This window comes from Haliotis rubra, unplaced genomic scaffold, assembly GCF_003918875.1.
Source record: "Haliotis rubra isolate DU_JTF1 unplaced genomic scaffold, ASM391887v1 Scf396, whole genome shotgun sequence".
Classification (NCBI taxonomy): domain Eukaryota; kingdom Metazoa; phylum Mollusca; class Gastropoda; order Lepetellida; family Haliotidae; genus Haliotis; species Haliotis rubra.
Window position 1 is genome coordinate 820,350 of NW_025767075.1, and position 22,785 is coordinate 843,134.

At 36.9% G+C, this 22,785-nt stretch overlaps 1 protein-coding gene across 5 annotated transcripts in view; it reads left to right on the forward strand.

Moving 5' to 3' along the window:
* Positions 1–6,465: 6,465 nt before the first annotated feature.
* Positions 6,466–22,785, forward strand: part of LOC124286907 — a 43,835-nt gene continuing 27,515 nt past the window's right edge. For 4 of the 5 annotated variants that reach the window (XM_046723348.1, XM_046723350.1, XM_046723347.1 and 1 more), the window contains exon 1: positions 6,466–6,622. The gene's annotated coding sequence lies outside the window, so the exon portion shown is untranslated. Of the gene's footprint in view, positions 6,623–17,201; positions 17,217–22,785 lie in introns of those variants that run through there. The other variant, XM_046723352.1, reaches the window with a different exon arrangement.

A 22,785-nucleotide genomic window follows, 5' to 3' on the forward strand; every position in this document is an offset into this window, starting at 1 on the left:
TCGGAGGTCATCTCAAAAACAATGTTTTATCATCGTTAATCCTCGCAAAGACACGAGGGCCTGTGCTTACAGACCATTATAGTTTTGAGTTGCTTAGGGAAGCTTCTTACGAGTATACTTAATGCAGTTTTGTTGATCCTATTTTCAACATTGTTAGTCCCTAAACTGACTGACTGAGTATGGTTTTATGCCGTTTTTAGCAATATTCCAGCAATATCACGGCGGGTTAGTCCATAAACATGTATTTAGATGTACAAACTTTGAAACAGAACGTCGTCTTTATATTGATGAATGTTTTTTTCTAAATGGCCAAATATGTTCAAATATAAAAGTTTAATCTGCACAAGAAAAATGTCAGAATTGAAAAATCTGTCTAAATATTTACATATTGTTTTTGAAAAGTTAAAATAACCTATGTTACTGATATCACCATCCTTGTCAGCTTATGTAATATATGTATATCTTTATTCTCTTGCACAACCGTGGGTGGTTTTGAGAAAATAAACTTGACTTGACTATCTTCACTTTACCAAACGGAAGTTAACCGAAGCCATCCACATCAAACGACACTGACTCCCGATCAATAGAGATTAGGGTTATTTCATCCCCTCGGCATACTATTAGTTCATCAACCAGCCCTAACTGCATAACTACATGTAGTACCTCTCCTACAAGTCCAACCTCTCCTGCTCTGTACATCCCACTGGCTTCTACATGTACTCCCTTGTCATCACATTGCTACTGTACTTCCCAAATAACTTCTTGTTGTTCTTGTTAATTATATGCTGTAGTTCATCTCAGTTCATATATTCACCAAAAACCACTCACAGTGGTACATATGGCAGTTATATAGTGATACGTGAATTATGTAATATTGATACGAGGCAATATCATTGAAGTTTTGAAAGGTTTACATAAATACATATAATAGATTTGCTTAGCTTATGAACAACTGTGTAATTTCTTTCCATTAAAAGACTATGCAGTCTAAAGTAATTAGGTCTTGTACAACAATACTTTGGTAATAACTTGTTTCGAACTGCTAATATAGAATTACACACAAAAATGTAATGGTACTCATCACCCACTTCACCGGAGTTACACATCAGACACTTTCGGTCATTAAAAGGCAGACAAATGGGTTCTTTAAAATGATTTTACAGTTAAATTCCTATGCAAAAATTAAAAAAACTTCATATGCCATAATGACCGTATGTTTATACAATGCACAAGTGTAGCTGGTTATATTATTAATTTTAATATGCTGTGGTGATGTGCACCCAAACCCGGGCCAACTTGCACTTCCTGACTTAAAAATAGTTCATCTTAATGTGCGTAGCTTAAGAGAAAAAGTTGCTTTAATCCAGGCAGAATTAAGTGACTATGATGTTATATGTTTAACGGAAACATGGTTGAATGTCACAATTGATAACAATAATATTCTTATACCCGGTTACCACGTCCCTTTTAGGAAGGATAAACCATCAAAAGGTGGAGGTGTTGCTATCTATGTGAGAGAGCACCTGCATGTTACACATGCTGATCAGCTGTCTCCCTTAGGGTTAGAAGCGATCTGGGTTAAAGTTATGTGTAAAATCAAGAGCTATTTGATTGGAATTTTTACAGAGCAGATAAAAGTGATCTTTATTGGGAACTAGTCCTCCAATCAATTGGTAATGGCATTGACATGGGCATAGATACTATTATTGCTGGTGACTTTAACATCAATATACATAACCAGACTAATAACATGATTGACAATCTTCTTGATACATATGATTTACAGCAACTTATCACAGAACCAACAAGGATCACCCAAACAACTAGTACGTTAATTGATTTAATCTTTGTTTCAAACCCTAATTGTATTCGCACCTCGGGTGTACTTGATCCTTTTTGCAGTGATCATTGTCCAGTTTTGTCTCTGTTAGGGGCTCTGATTCAACTCCTTTAAAATTAAAAAGGAAAGTGTTTTACTATGATTTAGCTAATACTGATGGAATGAATCGAGGCCTCAACAACGTCGACTGGGATACCATCTTTAGATGTAATGATATTGATATTCTAACACATGAATTTGTTGATGTCTTGAGAAATATATGTGATATTTATGTCCCAAAAAATGTGGTAACTATAAGACCTCGGGACAATCCATGGATGAATAGTGCTATAAGAATACTTATCAGGAAAAGAAATAAACAGCATAAGAAAGCAAAGACTCGAAATTATGATAAAGACTGGCAAAAGTTTAGGCTTCTACGGAACAAAGTAACAGCAGCTGTGAGAGCAGCCAAATTGAAATATATTTCTGATTTAGATGATCAGATCAATCAGGGGAGTAATTCTAAATTTTGGTTGGCTTTAGTGAACAAGTATATAATCCAAAAATGGAAATTATAAGAAACTTCCTTCGATTATTTATAACGATAATCTGATCAATGATAATAAAGATAAAGCAACTATATTTAATGAATATTTTGCTAACCATGCACAAGTTGATTATCCTGATAAGGAGACTCCCACACGTGAATGTAAAGTAGAGACTTCACTTGAGACTATTGTATTGACTACGCAAGAAGTAAGAGACATCCTATTTTCAGGTGATATTTCCAAAGCCAGTGGACCAGACAAAATAGGTAACAGATTTATCAAAATAATTGTGCCATCCCTTTTTACTCCACTTACTAATCTATTCAATTTATCATTAGAACATTGTAAATTCCCAACAATATGGAAGGAAGCTATTGTCATTCCTATTCATAAAAAAAGTACATGTAGTTTTAATGAATGTAAAAACTACAGACCAGTAGCGCTTACCAGCTGTTTATCAAAGGTATTTGAGAAATGTATTTTTAAACGTGTTTCACTTTTTTTTAGATAATAACGTATTGACCAATTTGCAGTCAGGATTCATGCCTGGGGATGGTACTGTATACCAACTGACATACTTGTATGATTTTATACTCCGTGCATTAGACAACGGCAAAGAAGTCAGGGCAGTTGTCTGTTACATAAGCAAGGCTTTTGACAAGGTTTGGCATAAGGGAATCATAGTGAAATTAGAAGCTTATGGTATTAAGGGTAAGCTACTCGATTGGTTTTCCAGTTATCTTGACAATAGATTACAGAGAGTAGCTATTAACAATTACAATTCAGATCTAAAGAAAGTCACTGCTGGGGTGCCACAAGGATTTGTCCTTGGACCATTACTGTTTTTAGTTTACATAAATGATATCATTGAGGGTATCAGTAGTAACATTCGTCTTTTTGCCGATGATGCTTCGGTACATGTATATGTTTTTGTTGATAATCATGTTGTTACTGCCGCACCCTTAAATAATGACCTAAACAGGATCTCTCACTAGGCTGAAATATGGCAGGTTAGCTTTAATCCTGGTAAGACTGAAGTTGTTTTATTCACTCGCAGAAATACCGGTAATCAATTTCCAATTCCTAGGCTTAAAATGCATGGAGTAGACATTACTGAAGTCGGCTACCATAAACACCTAGGAGTAACCTTGCAATCAAACTGTAAATGGAACTCCCACATTGATGAATTAGTCAAAAAGGTTCGTTCATTGGTAAATTGTCTTCGTAGTTTTAAATATAGATTATCTAGAAAATCATTAGAGCAAATATACAAGTCATATATATTACCAATGTTCGATTACTGTTCGCACCTTTGTGATAACTGTACTAAAGAACAAGAAAAACTTGTCGAAAATCTACGTTTAGACGCTCTACGGACGATTTGCGGGGCAGTTAGAGGAGCAAGTCATGATTTAATATATAAGGAAACTAACTCCATGCCCCTAGTTGACCGTAGACAAATTAGCGAGTTATCATTATTTTACAAAATGGTTCATCATATGACACCAGTTTATTTAACTGATCTACCGCCCGAAAAGTATCACAGTTAAGTGACCACAGATTAAGAAACAGAAATAACATTCAAACTATAAGATGTCGTAGTGATTTGTATAGCAATTCGTTTGTACCAGTTACAATAAGACAATGGAATGATTTGCCTGAGAATATGTACGATATTGAAACCATAGGCCCATTAAAAAATGTATTACAATCATCAAAACCACTTAATTTTAAATTAATATATTTGATAAAAACTTTGGTACACGTTTCTGACAAATTATCCACTCACGCTTCAGACTTGGGTGCAGTAATTTGAAAGCGCACATGTTTGAACGGCAAATTTTAGTTGATCCATTCTGCTCCTGTGGTCACCCCTATGAGGATACTTTACATTACTTCATTACTTGCCCTATTTATTCCAACATCAGATATCACATGTATTTTTACGATCTTGGATATAATTTAAATTCTGTCCTAAATGGTAATCCAAACACAAATAAACTTGTAAATTCTTTTATTTATACTAAAATGTGTCCATACTTTTATAATAAATTCGCATAGGTTTGATAAATGATTAATGATGTTCAATTCGCAGGTTGCTTGCTTTCCTATCATGCTGCATATTATTTAATACTTGTTTTATTCACGTATCAGTGAAATGGAAAGGTATTCAATAATCCATTACGGCTTGTTTACCAATCCTAGTTCAATTTATTTTGAGTAAAATATGTTTACACTTAAAAGGCACATGATGCCAGCGTCCTCCTTCAACAGGAAACTTAGTATTACCAGTTCTAAATTTCAAAAGAGGTTGTGAAACTCTAACTGGTAATAAAATGTAGTTTTCAGCACCAAAAAAAGGTTTTATACAATCATATGTTTTACCTTTAAACGATAAAGATTTTTCATATTGCCATTGTGTTATAAACTGATCTGTTAGAATTTGTTCAAGTTTACAGTGGAGCCAATTCCTTTTAACACAATTCTGATTATACCAGATATATGATAAACCACAATCGTCTAAAACAGATTTAACATAATGTAGCCAAGCTGGCTGGTATTCAGTACAATTGTCACCTGTTAATAATTTAGTGTACACTTTACGTGTAAGTTTAGTTTGGTTTTCATTATCTAAATTTTACACGAATAGGATAATACTCAGTCTGTTTTTGACAATAATGCTTAAAGGAAGGCGTCCCGTCTATAACACATAAGCCGGGGTACTTTTCCTTAGATAAAATACCTTCTTAATAACAATCTATGAACTAATTGTAACTTTTCAAACTTCCTAGGGCCCCATATCTCACAACTATATGATAATATTGGTACAACCATATGGTCGAATGCTCTAGCAAGACAGTCTGGCGGTAAGTGTACATTTCTTGCTTTAGCTAACCACCAAACCATTGCTTTCAGACCTTGTTCTCTTAAAGATTTAATGGCAGCATTATATTTCCGATTCTTATGAAAATTTATTCCAAGGTAAGTATAAGTGTCAGACATGTTCAAAAGTACGTCACCAAAATAAAATTTCTGAAAATTCACCTTTGCAGTTCCAGAGCCAAATACGACTACTTTAGTCTTTTCGATATTTAAGTTTAACTTCCACTTTACACAATATTCTCTAAACATATTGACATACGCTGTAACTCATCCGAATTTCCAGCAAATAAGACCATGTCATCAGCATACATCAGTACAAAAATCTTTACAAATCCAAATATATCATCAATTTGTACACCCTCACGGGCAGTAGTCGTTAAATGTGACTCAACGTCATTAATAAACAGTGGAAACAGGAGAGGTGATAAATTTTCTCCCTGGCGTACGCCTTTACAACAGTCTTTTTCTTCTTAGATTTAAGTATATCAGTTAGTCCATTTAAAACAAAACTATCACCTAAAGTAGAGTACCTCTTTCGAAAGCCTGCCTGTGCCTCACTTAATATATCATTATCATCAAGAAAAGTACTAAGGCGACAATATAAAACAGAAGTGAAAATCTTTCCAAGGCATGACAAAATAGTTATTGGCCTACAATTTGCAGGATTATTTACATCACCTTTCTGTTTGTAAATAGGCTTAATTATCCCTATCAGCCATGACTAGGGTTCGCTACCACATTCCAAAACTAAGTTAAACAGCTCATAATATAATTCTATAAATTCATGCTTAGTATGAATAATATGCTCATTTTCTATTCTATCTATTCCAACAGCTTTCCGCGTCTTTAAATGGTCAATACACTTGAAAATTTCTTCAACAGTAATTTCCCTATCAAGCACATCATTCTCAGGGACCGTATCTATGTCAAGGCGACCTGCACGGGCTTCACGTTATATACTGTTTACATATATAAAACACTGTTTTTAGCTTACTCAGATATAAAACATTGTTCTTTAGCTGACTCCGATTTGCTTGACATCACCCGAATACAGAAGTTGTTCATCCTTAAACATTTTACCTTATTTCACATTATTGTTGTGATAGCGTGTACAGAATGTTTTAGAGTTATTCAGCCACAACATGGCAATGCAATTACCGCCAAGGCGAGAAACGCCCTAAATGTAAATGACTAAGCGCTGTCTGTTCGCGCGCGGGCTTATGGGACGGAACAGCTTGAGTACAGCGACCACTGCATTGTTACGTCGACTTATCTCTCACCAACCCAGCCCCACGCCTTGAGGTGACGCCATGACGGACAAGAAGATCGTGCTTTGACCTGGGTGTATTGGACTAAAACGTTGATACAGGTGAGGGCCTTCTATTAAGTGAATCTGGTTTACCTGTAAAACAACTTTTCCGTGATCGATAATAAAACTTCAGATTTCAGATCCTGTTGGGTACAGAGGTTTCAGGTTTCCATGTGTCTTATTTATGTTTGTCAGTTGAGGGGTACTGATCTTGAGTGCGGTTGGGTCCCGACTGGTTGACTTGCAGTGGTATGTCGCTATGGTCGACTGGTCCTTGACACTTCCTCTTCAGTTACGTGCTTTTGAGGTCGCCATCGCCTGTTGGCATTTCGGCAGACCTATCCCGCCTGGGGATGCGTGACGCTTGACAATGGGCAGTCAATGTGTTTACAACTTTACAGCCAATGCTAAAATATTCACCGGAGAAAAATAATGAACAAGGATCACGCTGTAAAAATGTCATTTTTATTTGTGCATTCATTGGGTCAGTAATTTCAATTATCTACATTATCTACGTTATATTAGGCCATGAGAAATACACAATATATTCAAGATTGCTTTTGCTTATATTTTTTTTTTTATCTTTTTAAAAATAATCGTTGTTTCTGCTACAGTCGCATTGATTGGCCTTGACTACATTGTGTACAAGGTTGTGGTTGTGGTCTCAAGGTATTTTAGAAATTATGTCGTTCCCTGTTGGGACTGTTGATCTGCAGTCTTTCCGAATGCATCTTCAAGAGATACAAATGTTTAACCATTTACTCATCTTGTTGTCTTATTATGCATTTACCACAACTGAAGTTATGGAAGTGATCATGAAAACTGTTATTCCCAATATTCTTATAGCATGCAAGTTTCTGTAAGAAATAGAAAACCTCACTGCTAATGAACTGAGTGAACTAACATGGATTCACTCACATACATCTTATTTCGTTTCCTGAGTGAACACATTTTACATTTTGTAGAAAACCTTTGTCTTAGTCCCTTAAAACAAAACAGTTGGTGCAAAGGATTTGATATACTAAATGTCTAACTTACGGGACTACCCCCAAAGAGCGTCATCTGATATGCACGGGCAGCTGTGAACCTGCACCTTGGCAGATCTGTCATATGATTGCTTTGATAGAGGTATCCTATGTAACACCATCGTATTGTAACACAAGTTTATAAATGCAGTCGTCGTTATGACAACGCCACGTCAGTGGAGCATGAAGCAAAATGAAGTCATGCATACCAGGCAGACAGACGTGTATTTACGTCTCGCCTCAATTGTAAATGAATCATACAACTTTATTGTAAATAATTAAGAAGTTGTCATCCATAAAGATGTATGTTTCATTTTCGACTTACCAACTTCTAGAATGCCGATCAACCAATTGCATGTAAAATGCTATAAAATAGCACAATATACAATGAACCACTCCTATTTGGAGTTATATTATGGGAGACAAAAAAAATAAACTGTAAAAAAGTACCGGTTAAAAAGCCCTAATTTTGTCTTCGTTAAAAAACATGCTCCGGAAAAAAGTCCCCTTTTCATATTCTAACAAGAAATGTATAGAAAAACACTGCCTTTTTAGTTTTTAATTTTTTTCATTGTCACACATACAAGAAATGTAATGGTCTTATGAGTTTATGACGTATTGAAATGTTGATATAAAAATCATACGAAATGACTACGGTTAAAATTTTTAGTTATATGTTACATAATGCACCACCTGATGACATGCGATAGTCTAGGCCTACTGATATTTTAACAAATCCGATGTTCACTTCCACAGTCGTCTGTTTCTTCTGGAACTATTCGATGGTCTTCCAGACTTATGTTTGGTGTACATAGACCAGCTTCAAACCACCCTTGTTGGTCTGAATGACTTCCATCATGGAATGGAATTGGTACCAATGTTGTACCAGGATACATATTTAATTCCTTCTCACCAATGTATATTTTAGGATGGACAGTTCATTTTGTATCTCCAAAGACAAGACATAAACTCTTTGATGCATAAAAACGCAAGTGCCATGTATGCGCATACTTATGTACAACACCAAAGCAACTTCGAAGGCCGCCTGGTTATGCACTTAACAAAGACAAGTCGTCGGCTAACAGCACCCCTTGTGTTTTACCCGAGTCAACGTTAACGATACAGTGAAGTAAGTCGTTTATATTTAGAGAGAGAGTGAGGAGCTGATAAGACACGACCCTGACACACCCCCTGTTTTACATACATTAGAAATACAGCCACCTGTGCTAACACATGATTTCATTGATGTGTACATAGTGTATATGTTAAAACGCGAGTGTTGGGGAATTAGCTCGCTTGGCAAGAGGTCTGACTATACCAACATACACACAACACAACACCTGAGTAAAATAAACAAGGAGTTTATTACACAGCAGTCACAGGATCATTTTCACATAATCAATCAATAATGGTAAGGTTTATAATTAATTATTAGAACATGTTAACACTGTAATCATCTATCAAGGTACATAAACATCACACTTGGATTCGTTACACATACTACATTAACCATGATACACATTCAAAAGCATACAACGGAATGTGATTGTTCAATACTCTACACACCAACCCAGTGGGCGTTCATACCGCACAAAACAGCATATTGCTCATAACGCAATGTACTAGTTAGGATACACACTCTATACAATCCAGACATCACCCCATACATACAATACAATGTACATTCTACAACAGTCACTAAACAACATCGTGTTTGCACGTAATGCAATAGTTAGGATACCTGACACACTCTATAAAATCTACAATAGCCACAAAACAACGTAGAGCTAATCATTATCAAATAAACAATCCTAAACAATAATACAGAGTAATTGTGAGATATATTAAACGAGGCCACGTTCCACATAGACCTAACGGTTGCGCCGAGGGTCGAACATATAGTTAAGGTATCTACAGTAGATTACAGTTAATATAGAATAGCAATGGTAAAGATTTGTCAAAGTAGAAGAAAGTAAAGTTTCTTACCTGACTAAAATAAACAAGGAGTTTATTACACAGCAGTCACAGGATGATTTGTGACTGTGTGTCGTCCCTGTTTTATACCTATTCCAGTTATCATAGATAATCCCATTTACTGATAAATATGACGATAAAGTTGTTGTTGTGAGCTTCAGTTGCTGTATCTTAATCCTATTGCCTAACTCGACTGACGATAAGGTGCCTACTGCGCATTTTAAGAACTCTATCTTGGCAGGGTTGTCTAATGATTTTGATAAACGTCGGTGTTGATGATTGAAGTTCATACTGAATTTGATTAGCCTATCTCTATCTGCCGACACATACAAGATAATGGTCTCGGACGTTCGTTATCAATGTGAACCTTGGCGGCTTGCAGATTGTGAAACGTGGTCAGTTAGTCTGTATCATTTCCATATTTCAATAACGTATACTGTCATAAAATATTTTAAAACATTGTGCGTTTCTCCCATGTTAATATATATAAGTCGACACAGTTTGTGTCGCTTATAGAAAAGTCCATTCAACCAAACTGTCTCAAACGCTTTTCATTATCAAGGAAGGCACAATAAACTGGTGAATTTACAAAGACACATTGTGTCCACGCAGGACCTATTTCTAATGTATCTGACAATGTCTATACTGACGTACCGACCGGCCGACCGACAGACAGACACAGACAATTGAGAATTGCAATTTATATACATGTATAGTCGTTTATCCCTCGGGGTTTACTGCTGCTATATCTACTTGCTTCAATTATGGTAATGTATGGGATGATAATCTTAAATTACTTAGTGCATATTTGTGTTTACAATTTAAAACATGAACTGGACAGATTTCAAAACCCAAAATTTTCCTCAAATTGTTTATATAACTGATAAGTCGTAGAATTTCTCATTTCCTGGTAGCAATAAGTAATACATTTATATTGCTAGAATATTGCTAAAAGCGGCGTAAAACTAAACTAACTCACTCACTGGATAAGCACTAGATTTTTTACAGAGCTGGACTTTTGTTGAATGCGAACAAACAAACACTACACTTTATGTCAAGGCAGATATGGGTAGTGAAAGTTTCGTAAATCGCTGCTGTACTCGATACACACTGTTCTGCAGTTTATATTGCATTTATATACAGAAGAAGAAATAGAGGAAGAAATAGAGGAAGAAAATACTTTATCATTGTGTCACATGCTAATAAGCAGTATATGATGACTCGATTAAAACGTTCACATAGCTTCCGGCCATTTGGCCTATGAGACACATATCACAGTAAAAATGTATATTGCACACATCACACATGCAACATCATACCGATTCTTGCACACATATATACGTACATTCATGCAAGCGTCAAACTCACCATCACACTCACCCTTCTATCCTCACACCAACCTACACTCACAACCACCCACACCCACACCCACACCCACACCCACACCCACACCCACACCCACACCCACACCCACACCCACACCCACACCACACCACACCACACCACACCACACCACCCCACCCCACCCAAGTACTAAGAGATTTTTAGTCTCCTCCTGTACATACGGTTGACAATAGCGGCAAGAGGTTTAACCATTGCTGTGTGTAGCAGTATAATCACAGCCTGCTGAACGACAGGCAGCAGCGAGAAAGCAAAGTCGGGCTGATTTATACATACACCTGTAGTCTCGGCCTAAACATCATCCACCAAAATCGCGACCCTCACTGCACCCCTGCACCCCACTACACCCCCACCCATCAAGTCATCCTTCAGAGATCTGATTCTCATGTCAGTTTGCCGATACTTCCTCTTCCTAACTGGTCCTCTGCCATGTCCTTGGATCTGCTCAGCCACTGACAGTTCTTTCTGAATGAGACGTACGAGTTCATAGATGTTCGGATGGGTTTTCTTTGCAAATTTGTTTATTTTATGGTGCCAGACTTCAAGATCGTTATTGGTACGATGTCCATCATTGCCAAAGTGGTTCCACATAGACAGAGGCCAAGAGCCTTCGATCCAGGTTGACGTGACGTAGTCCATCAGCTGTGTTGCCTTTTCACCTTGGGGAGCATTACCGATGGCGTCTACACAAACGTCTTCAACTTTGTCCTCGGGCACAAGGGGAAGTGCAGCCGCTCGTCTCACAAGCTTGGTGTTTGTATTCAGTTGCTAGTCCGATCTTTTGGACACGACGCCATATACACTGTGTGTAGTGGAAAAAAACAACCACGTCTCTGGGTTCCAGGGAAGACAGCAGCAACAGCATTGTGGGGCGCACGCTCAAAGTCCATCTGGAAGTTGCTGGTACCAGCTGATGTCCTAGGTTCGCCGAGGACTGCTTCAGACAGGTAAACATCCGTGTGTATGAGTCCTCGGTTCTGTCTGACATGAGTCCATACACGAGTGGCAACATATGTCCTTGGAATTCAGCATGGATGGAATATATCTTGCCGAAGAGCCGAGGGCATGTTGCGAAAGTCCCGTCAGCAAATAAGACGTCAGCATCACTTAGCAGTTCTAGATTCTCGTCAATGGTGTATATGAAGATAGGAGACAGTCCCTCCAGTCGATGTAAGACTCTTTCCCCTGCCTCTGTCCTGGTCCACTGATCCTGTAGGTCGATGTCCTGTAAGGTCTGGGGCAGTCTTGGCACAGTATTGTGTCTCTGGCGGTACATACTCGTCCTCATGGCATCGTACGTGGGAATCAGTCTCAGAAGGGCGCCAGGTGCTACATCTGGGTTTCTCCGCAACTTGGCAATTTAATCTTGGTAGATCTGAGGAATGTGGGTTGTAGCGTCAGATCTGACCCGATCGCGGAGCTTGGCTTTGAATTCATCAACTTCAGTAACGCAGTGGGGCACAGTGGTTGTGACCGTTGGCAACAGCGTTGATCATGTCATCCACTGCCATAACATGGGCACTGCAACCAGGTTGTGTAAATTTCGAGTATGTCTTCTCTGCCCTCCTTCTGTTAACTCTGAACTTGTATCCCTGATGATAGAGATGTCTACCACCACGAAGGTTGTCTATCAGCGTCACACGTGCCAAAGCATTCGCCATAATGATAGGATGAATTCGTTCGTTCTTTCGTTTGTTCATTCTTTGAAGATTTAACAAGCACAACCAGCGTAACCGATTTCGCACTTGGTGATGAATTCATTCTGCAACTGACTTATATTCACCAACGATACTAATTGCTTAACTCAATACACAGCAAAAATAACTGAGTTTCCGATCTTGCGGAAACCTAATGGATACTGGGTAATGTAGGTTTCCGCTAGGTTTCAGTATCCGGAAACAGACAATGCGAGTTTCCGCATAGTTTACAAAACTGAAACTAACAAATCTAGGTTTCCGTCAAGTTTCTACAACTGAAACTATCATTATGCGTTTCCATTTAGTTTCAGTTCGCTGAAACATTCATAGCAAAATGACTTAGTTTCCGCTATTTCGGAAACCTATTGGATACTGGGTAATGTAGGTTTCCGCTTGGTTTCTGTTGGTTTCAGCTTAGATGATATGGCAAACTTAGTATAGCTTTGTGCTGTTCCATTGGGGGACTATATTTGCTTACTGTTACATTTGCAAGATAATTTCTATATATAGAATCCTTCTAGGGTCCATGCAGGAAGCACACGTACTGTACGTGCCGTAGTCCCTAGTATGTTGATCAACCTTCAGGTGTTGGTAATCTATAGCCCACTTTTATACTGTACCGTTATGGTGTTTATGGTTACATGCCAGTTTTTAGTGTACATTTGTGATAGACTAGTTATTTTACTGTCCTTCGAAGACAGGTAAGAAATAAGTTTGTTTTTATTTCATGTACACATTTACAAATTTAGAGTTACGACTTTCATAGTCACGATATGGCTGCCGATGTGACTTTGTAACTCACTCACTACCATTCTGCATAACTTGTGAATGTACCATTTATTATATTTTACACGAAAAACAACAAACACAGTAACACAGTCACTGTTATGATTCATCTGTTTCATTATTTTGAATAACTCACATTTCAACAGAACTCAACAATGTATGTGTGTGTGTATGGCCACATCAAGAGGGAATCTTCAGATTTGGAGAACACAAATTCTGTATGAATATGCAAATACAAATATGTTAAAACCCTACAACATTTTATGCATATGATGAAATGAGGTCTACTAGTGCAGGCATATCATATTTGCTGTGGTATTTATTAAACAGATTTCAAATTAACATTCAAATGTTTATTGTATGAAAGGTCATGGGCCCATATACATATACATGAAGTGTACATTTGAAGCTGCCTCAATGTATCTTAACATACACACACTAACAATCTCACATAAAAAGACTTGGCAACTTGCTGACAATCATGAAGCTTCTGTTGCACTCATACTGAGCAGACAGCAATCCTCTGATCTGGTACATATGAAGCAGAGCCTGAGTTGAGACATTTGTTTTGTCACACAGAGAAAGGGGAAATATAACCAAGTTGATTACAACAAGGCTTGAACCAGTCCACAACCGCAAACAGATGGTGTATGCTCTACTTAAGATCTGTGGGTGAATATGAAGAGTCCTGGTTGATGTCTGGCACAACATCGTTGCCATCATCATCATCCCACACAGACTCTGTATCATCCTGCAAATACAATACATACAATGCTTAGTAAAACTACAAAAACAGCCAAAGTAACACATGTATACATATTCAAAAACATGCACAGTGGTACATCTGATCACAATGAAATTATAAAATTAGAACGACTAATTTGTAGATGTAACCAAAAGATTTTTTTCACAATCACAAAGGAAAGATCTGTAGTATACATGTATATTGTTTCTTCCATTGGACATGTCACTTATTTCATTGATTGGTACCAGAAAATACTAGCCAACCCAGTATTCTGAAGCAAATTGTGGTAATATTTATTACTGTTACTGTACTCATATTCAAGGTAACATCTACTACCAAATCGCCAATTGAAATCTAAGCATAGGTAAAACGGTACATACATATTTTAAATAGATACGAATCCTGTTTAAACACCGAATGTAGCACCTGATTATATATGTGATCTTATTCATTTCAAATTGAAATAACCAACTCAACTGAGAAAAGCATACAAAACCTAACATTTCCCATGAATGAAAAATCGTGGGTATTTCTTAGTTTTATCAACCCACTAAGGAAACATTCAAAGCAATATAATAACATAAAATATTATTTTTATTTTTTAATGTGACCTTTACTTTAATTTAAAAACTGTAAAATGTGTAACACAACTTATTCACTTTCAGTTACAGTTACATATCTGATATACAATAATTAAATATATTCATTATTGATATATGATGGATAGCAAAGGGACAGATCAAACTGAAGTCCTTAAGTGAAACCTATGAAGTGAAGTATCTTTGACGACTAACCTGATGAGAAACTGCCGTCCATTCCAGACGGATTCCTTGTTTCCTTGAAACAAACGACTGGCAGTGCGGACAGAAAACTGGGTCTTTTTCTTGGAACTGAAAAACATATCAACTTATGATTACACTGGAATCCACGCACTGTTACATTTGATTGATTTATTATTTTTACAAAGATAAAGAAATTTATTCTATGTATCTATTTAGTGTTTACTTGTTTTTGACTAAATGCTGATGAATAAAACATATTGTTTTAAGATTTCCTTTAATGAAATTAGGAGCATGGTATGGTGTAACTATAAATGATTACCAAGCCAAGCCTCTGTTCAATCTCCAACAAGTCAGTGGATCCACAATACGTATCTGTAAATCAAATAATTGAAACAATGATTCTTTTAGAAGTGTTATACGTGACTTGTGTCAATGCATTGTAAGGCTAAGAGGTTTAATAATTGATTACACAAATTATTACACAAAGCTATGAGTGTAAAGTATATGTAATAATTGTTTTAATGGTTATAAAATGATAAAAAAGATGAACTGGTATAATTGGATCAATACCGCCTTATAGCTGGAATATTGCTGAGTGCGGCGTAATACTAAACTCACTCACTTAGATATGTTGAGCTGACATTACATATAAACTAGTAATATATACTGCAAAATTAGATAAGTAAACTGATAATACATGGGAATAGTATACGTAGATCTAGGTGTAAAACTGAAAAGAATGAACATGATATAAGCATATCTAATACACTTGCATGTTTTGAGCTCAATAGGTATATTACATGTACTTACATGATGAAGTTTTACGTCCAGCAGAAATATTTTCGTATACTGCCTACTCCTGACAGAGTTTTGAAAAGTCACCTATTTGCCACTAACACAAGTTCCCATGAGTAGGACTCATGAAGCTCGATCAGGGTGCCGTTCCACTAACCGACCTTAGCCCTACGCCAATCGTAAACCCATAAAATCCCAATCTTAGCGTGAAGTTACGATCGGCATACCGTTCCACTAACCAATCTTACCTAAGTCAATCGTAAAGTTAAGATTCAAAGTCTAAGTTGCTCATGACCAACTTAGGATAGCTAAAATCAATCGTAGAGAAACCAAAATGGTGGCTTTCCTATTCTATGTGAAAAATAAGAGCGAGCATTTCACCGTGAGCGTCCCCTAAAATCCCCCATGAAATGAATTAATTGTACATTTCTGTGATGTAAACAAACACTGCACTGAAGCCTTACAAATGTCAGGCCAGTCTGACCACTGTCGTCATGGGAACACAACCGAGCGAGTCGGTGTAACACACTTGTATTGTACAGCAATATTCCAACGTCATGGTTAAGAATAGGGACAGCCGTGAAGTGAACAATGTTCTGAAGCAAAAAGATACAAATATGTTTGACTTCACTGCGCATATTTGGTGGGGGATTCTAAAGGCAGACCGACTCGAATATTTATAGCTAAGATACATAGCGTTAACTAACATGAACGCTCATGTTAGTGAACGATATGCATCTTAGTTAGATTATTTACAGACCGCCGCCATATAGCTGGACTACTGCTGAGTGATCGGGACCGGCTACAATCGGCCTAAAATCGGTTAGTGGAACGGGTGTAACTTTTAGCTAAGACGATTGTAAAATTGGCGTAACTTGCTAAGACTGATCTTAGATAAGATCGGTTAGTGGAACGGCACCCAAGACTTTTAAAGTAACGTGAATATGTTTTCAGATTTATTCACTGTTAATTATCCTAGACCTACATGTTGATGCTTGACACTGAGGAGGAGCAATTAGTGCCCATTATGCGATGAAGAGACCCTTAAGCCCATAACAGCCCACTGTTGTCACTTTGGGTACTCACATTCAATCTGCTCATTTCCACCTTACACGGTTTCCTTTGATGTCGGCAATGTAAACAAATAAAACAATGGCGACCGGATCACGTCCACGCGAGACTACCTAAATCATTATAAAAACACACAGCTGACATTTTATTTGTATAGTGTATGTTTATTTTGTTGTATAACACGGAAAGATATTGTCAAACTGTAATGTTAGATTTAGATTAAAAAAAACAACAAAGTGTTTTTCCCGTAAGTCTTTGCGAGACGCCATTTTCATAGTCGCCTCAGTTTCCCTCAAAGCACTGGAAGAGAGAATTCGCTACCAGGAAAAGAAAGATGGAAATGGCTGCGAAAAACTCGCAGTACCACGACCCTGTCAGGTAAGACCAATTTATTTTGTTATCAAATAACGTTTTATGAATTATTTACTTTACGTACAGAAGTCCGGATTGGTAAACAAGTTAATCCATCGAATTGATTTAAACATATTTTTATTCATGAAGATGAATTGGGATTGGTGAACAAGCATTACTGCTTATATTAACACCGCTCCCATGCAACATATAATACTGTAATCGCATATATTTTCGCGGGGTGCAATTTTCGCGGGAAGTTCACAAAAGGCCTGTTCGCGCAGTTGTTTTTTCGCGCATTTCAAACACCTGAGTGATGGTATCCATCACAACGTTTTCACAACCGATAGACATGCAATGATCAAAGCTAGCTGCCATAATTGAATCGCGTTTGTTGTCAACATGTGATCGTCCAGCTACACTAATTATGACTTTTGGCGAAACAAAATATGTATACGTATCCATTTGCTGTCAACTACACTTTATTTTGAGACGTGAGTGGACGCAGTATGTAAGTGATTGCTGTGACGTAAGTACATTGTGTTGAGAAATTACCGGTAGGCGAACATCTGTGGACCTCTTGACATTGTTTGATCTCGTAATTTGTAAACATGGACCGGGAATAATTGCTTTGATGTTGTTTTCTGAGAGAATAAACAAATTGCATGTTGTTCCTACTTGAGTATTTGCTTTGATGTTGTTATCTGAGAGAATAAACAAATTGCATGTTGTTCCTACTGGAGTATTTGTCATGACTTCACCATGAATATTTCGCTTGGTATGGTTATTGGCGCACAATATTTTGCGCTAAAATAACTACGATTACAGTACAACATGAAAATGGAGGTTTTGACGTCATCGATACTGACCATTGCATAAATATAATATTTTTAAAATGTATAAATATATACAGATTACATGAAATACAACTATTCTCTAAGTAGTCATAAGTTAGAGAGTTACAGTTGTGTGTGTCGCACAAGCCATTGTAGAAATATAAATCAATCATGAGAAGGTTGTTGAGTAAATTTAATTATTTTCCTGAGAAAATTTAAAGCGTTGTGTCTTGGTTATATAATCGTGGACGGATTCAACTATTTTCTGGTTTACACAGGGAGTAAGTTCTCTGTTTCCCTTAAGAATCGTATCCAGGTTAAAACCGGTAGTGTAAAAATACCTATTAAGTCTTATCCGAGTATAGTTACGGCAAGGGAGGAAATAGTGTAGGGCGTTTTCACTCTGATGTCCACAAGAACAACAAGGGCTGTCTTTTAAATGTCTGTTATACTTATCGGCGTTTAGGTCGCTACATCCGAGCCTGGGGCGACAGTGAACGATTTGGCAAAAACGACTGCCATAATTAAGGTCAAAGTAAATCTTATTTTCAGTTTTTGTAATTAGGTTTTTAAATTCTGTGAGATTACATGACGCTTTGGTAGGGCATTCCATAAATTTATTGTCGAATCTATCGAATTACAGCCACTGGCCATAGGTATTCGTCACTATGCATTTTTCGACTTACATGTTAATTTGGTGCAGCTAGAAATATGTCTTGAATTTATTTAATATCCGTTTGATATTGTTTATATTTTGCACATGGGTCATGAATTATCTCAGCTACAAAGACATAATTTCCGTTTTATTTTCAATTCAGTGCGTGTCATGGTTATGGCAATTCTTAACATGGCGGTCTATGGGGAAAGATACGCAATGTTGTATATATGTTGCTCATTTCACTACAATGCGGAAAATTATGTATCTGTGACCAAGATGATTTCCTAACGACCTGCAAAATTTGCCAACCAAATATTGAAAACTGAATTAATGAAAATTGCACAGCTACACTAAAATAGCATGCAAGTCTATGAGAATTTTGCCGACTGACGTATATTTAAGTCCTATGACTGTATAAACAGTTTTGCTCGAACTATTTTCAAAGGTTGGTGAAGTAAAATAAGTGTCTATCTAAAAATATACTACAATTTTGAAAAATACAGCAAATAAATTATATATTAATGGATTTGTTTTATTCATTTAAGCTGTTGTGAGGAAACATGTGTCACGACTGCTCCTGGAGGAAAAGATCACCCTCTCTTACTGAAGGTATGTGTTTATGGTACTACGAAACATAGACATAATTTCACTTTGTATATTTTATTATTATGCTTCCCTAGATACATTTTCACAAAATGAACCATACTAAAGTTGCATTTGCAAATGGATTTGAATAACCGGTAACTTAATCATGATTTCAAATTGTACCAAATAAATCTTAACTTCACACCTGTGTGAAAATTGCAGTCAAACTGACCCCTTGATTTTACAATACCGTAAATACTCCAAGGTTATGTCACATGAGATAACTTAACTTCATTCATCAGGATGTTTATGTCAGGCCTTTCAGTTACTGATTGCATAACCTAAAGTGATAAATCTGTAGTTTGCTTTTTGATGATTTCTCGACATCAACGACGACATGCCGAATCGTTGCTTTGTCGTCAAATGCTATTTAGGTTTGTTTTCACCGAGTTACAAAATCAAAACTACTTTCTACTGGTAGTAAAATATGTATTTTACTGATGGCCAATAGGATTTTGCATGACATAGCGTATAACAAAACAATTTCTCTCCTGGCAGCGAGGTGGGTGTCAATATAATACTACTTACAATATTATTGTTACTTCGACCACAACCTCACTTCCGAAGAAGAAATCGTTATGTTACAAGTTGTGTTATGGAAAATCTTTATGGTCATCAATCATATACATATTTTACTATAACTAGTAAGTAGTTTTGATTCTTTAACTTCCGTGAAGCGATCTGAACACAAGTAAGATATCGTTTCAGGCTTCCACAACGCTCGCTTCGCACTCACAAACATAACCCATTTAGCACGAACTGCGGGGTCCTGTGGAAATCTGTGCATGGTGACACCATCACCCGACCCCTAGGAGCAATTGACGACAAAGCAACGATTCGGCATGTCGTCGTTCATGTCGAGAAATCATCAAAATGATGAGCGTGCTACACACTTTCTATACAACTAACTGAAAATCGTTCCTCATATGACGTCACTGCAGTGCTCTGGCGACAGAGTTACGTAACCTGTCTGTGGTTTCGTTGGCGGGCGAGAGGGAAGCAGGCGACCTTTTGGCCACTTTTAATCGCTCGGTATTAATTAACCACAAGTTTTTTAAAGAATAAATTTGGTGTTCCGCATAAGACTAACCACAAATCTTTCATATGTAATGGTTAAAAGAGTAACAAAAAACAAAGTTTAGTGGTTCTTTAATCCTTTGAAAGAAGGGCGTTGTTTTTACGCATACACCGACACGGCAGAGTGTATTCAGTATAGATTAGTAAATCTACATACATAAACACTACCTTTTTGACAATTCCGCTGTGTAAGATAAAAGTATTAATCAATCAGCGTGTTATCGGTTAATCCTTTGATCGATGTTTATAATGTTGAATATTTACTCCAGACACAAGAAATGCCAAATGGGAACTTTTGTCGGGTAATCTAAGTGTGTTACCACTAATTATACCTGTTATAAATTCATTAACTGACCATCAAGTGAATGATGACAAATAACCTGTGTAGGTTTATACCACCTAACACAGGTTAGAACAAGGGAGTATTAATTGCTGTATTGCATGTGAAAACTTATGGGCCGACACTGTTTTGAGAATACAAACAGATTTTTACATGTCATGATTAAATATCGAGGTAAAAAAGCACAGAAATGGGATCAATTTGGATCAGTCATTATACAAATAGGGCCTAACGACACCAATCGATTTTGAGAGAATCGTCTATGAAAACAAGTTGTAACTCGGAAACTAGGCAAAGCAGGAGTCAAAATTAAATGACAGTAGATTGTGAGAACATATAGCTTTCATTTTCCACAACAATTTTCACGATTTCAGGTTTATACAAGCCTGTAAACAAGATAATTTACCCCCTAAAATGTAGATGAATTCTGCATCGGCCCTCAAAGCTATTCCTCATATGACGTCACAGAGACGCGCCGCTCTGATTGGTTGAAATTTCGTTCGCCGGTGAGAATTGTGCACTGTTGTCAAAAAGGTCGATTTAAGTCAATTAAAGGTCGAAATGAGTAGTTGTAATGACGGGGTTTCATTCATAACGATGCCAGTTAGTGATTTATGGAGTTGTACCCCCGTAGGGTATATGTGATCTTTAAAACTCGAATGAATGAATGGGGAAATGCAAAGAAAAGTAACGTGTTATTGTTTATTTTTTCAGCAAAGCTGATGATGAGTCTGGAAACTTTATAAAGAATGACCAAAGATGGTCAGCAAGAACATGTGAAGGTAATTTTGACCTATCTGTAGTGACTTTCATTATAAATAGTAAATAATTTCCAATAGTGTAGAGACAAGGTTTATGGATGTCAACTCCTTTATTATGTGAAAACATGTTTCAGAGTTGACATCCGTAAACATTCATGTCTTGTATTAATCACTTCTAAATACACCTCAAAGACTTAATGGTGTAAACATACAGTCACTACTGGGTGAATATACTTGTGCCTTCAACAATACGACTGATTTTAGTTTTACGCCGCTTTTAGCAATATTCCAGCAACATCACGGCGGGGGACACCAGAAATGGGCTCAACAATACGATCTGTAAGAGATTGAATATAGCAATTTGATGAAAATCTATTACTAGTACCATTATAACTACTGTATATAGAAAATGCAATAAATCTTCAGATATATATATGTATATATAACGTATTACTACCTCTGGTCTGGGAAGCATGTAACTCCAGAGCAAATGTTGTATAGATTGTGTGTCCTCTTTAGAAAATAAGATATTTCATTCGGTCAATGAAGTGTGATGAATTGTATAATTACAGTTTTGAGAAAACTAATGCAAAGTGTGATTGTTCAATTTAGTTCTCTTTTATTCAAACTTCCTTTTGGATTACTCATTTTAAATCATCCTTGGCATTGTCAGTTTCTTGTTGATTGATGTTTGTGTAATTTATCAAAATAACCTAGCAATTCGTTATTACCTGCCATTTTCAGAAACCTGCACAACGCCTAAACAGAATTGCATCTATCGATTGGCCAGATAGACGAAAGAAAAAGGTAGCGACAACACTCACCATACACATGACATCACCAGTCGTGAGTGACGAAGATGACGTCAATTAGTTGCATTCCGCCCCCTTTGTCTGGGAGTCCAGCAAGCTTAGGGCATACACGACGACACTGAACTTGGAAAGAATCTACACCTCCACTGCTCTCGTCAAGGCCAACATGAGATCGAGGATGAGGCATCCAACCAAAGTAACAGAGGGATCTCCGCCCAGGGATGCCCCTTATTGGGCTAACTGACCAACTCTTGCAATTTTCAATTTCATAATGTAATTTTTATTTTATTTTATTTTTGTAGTGTAAGCTGTATGTTGTGTTATTGTATGATGTATATCAAAGTGGATGTTTGGAGATAGTTGTGACATAGAGTGTTTGGCTGAATGCCAAATGTCCGATGCAGCTATGTTTTATTACTGTGTTAAGTTGTATGTTATTGTTTTTCACCATTAGCATGATTTTAGAA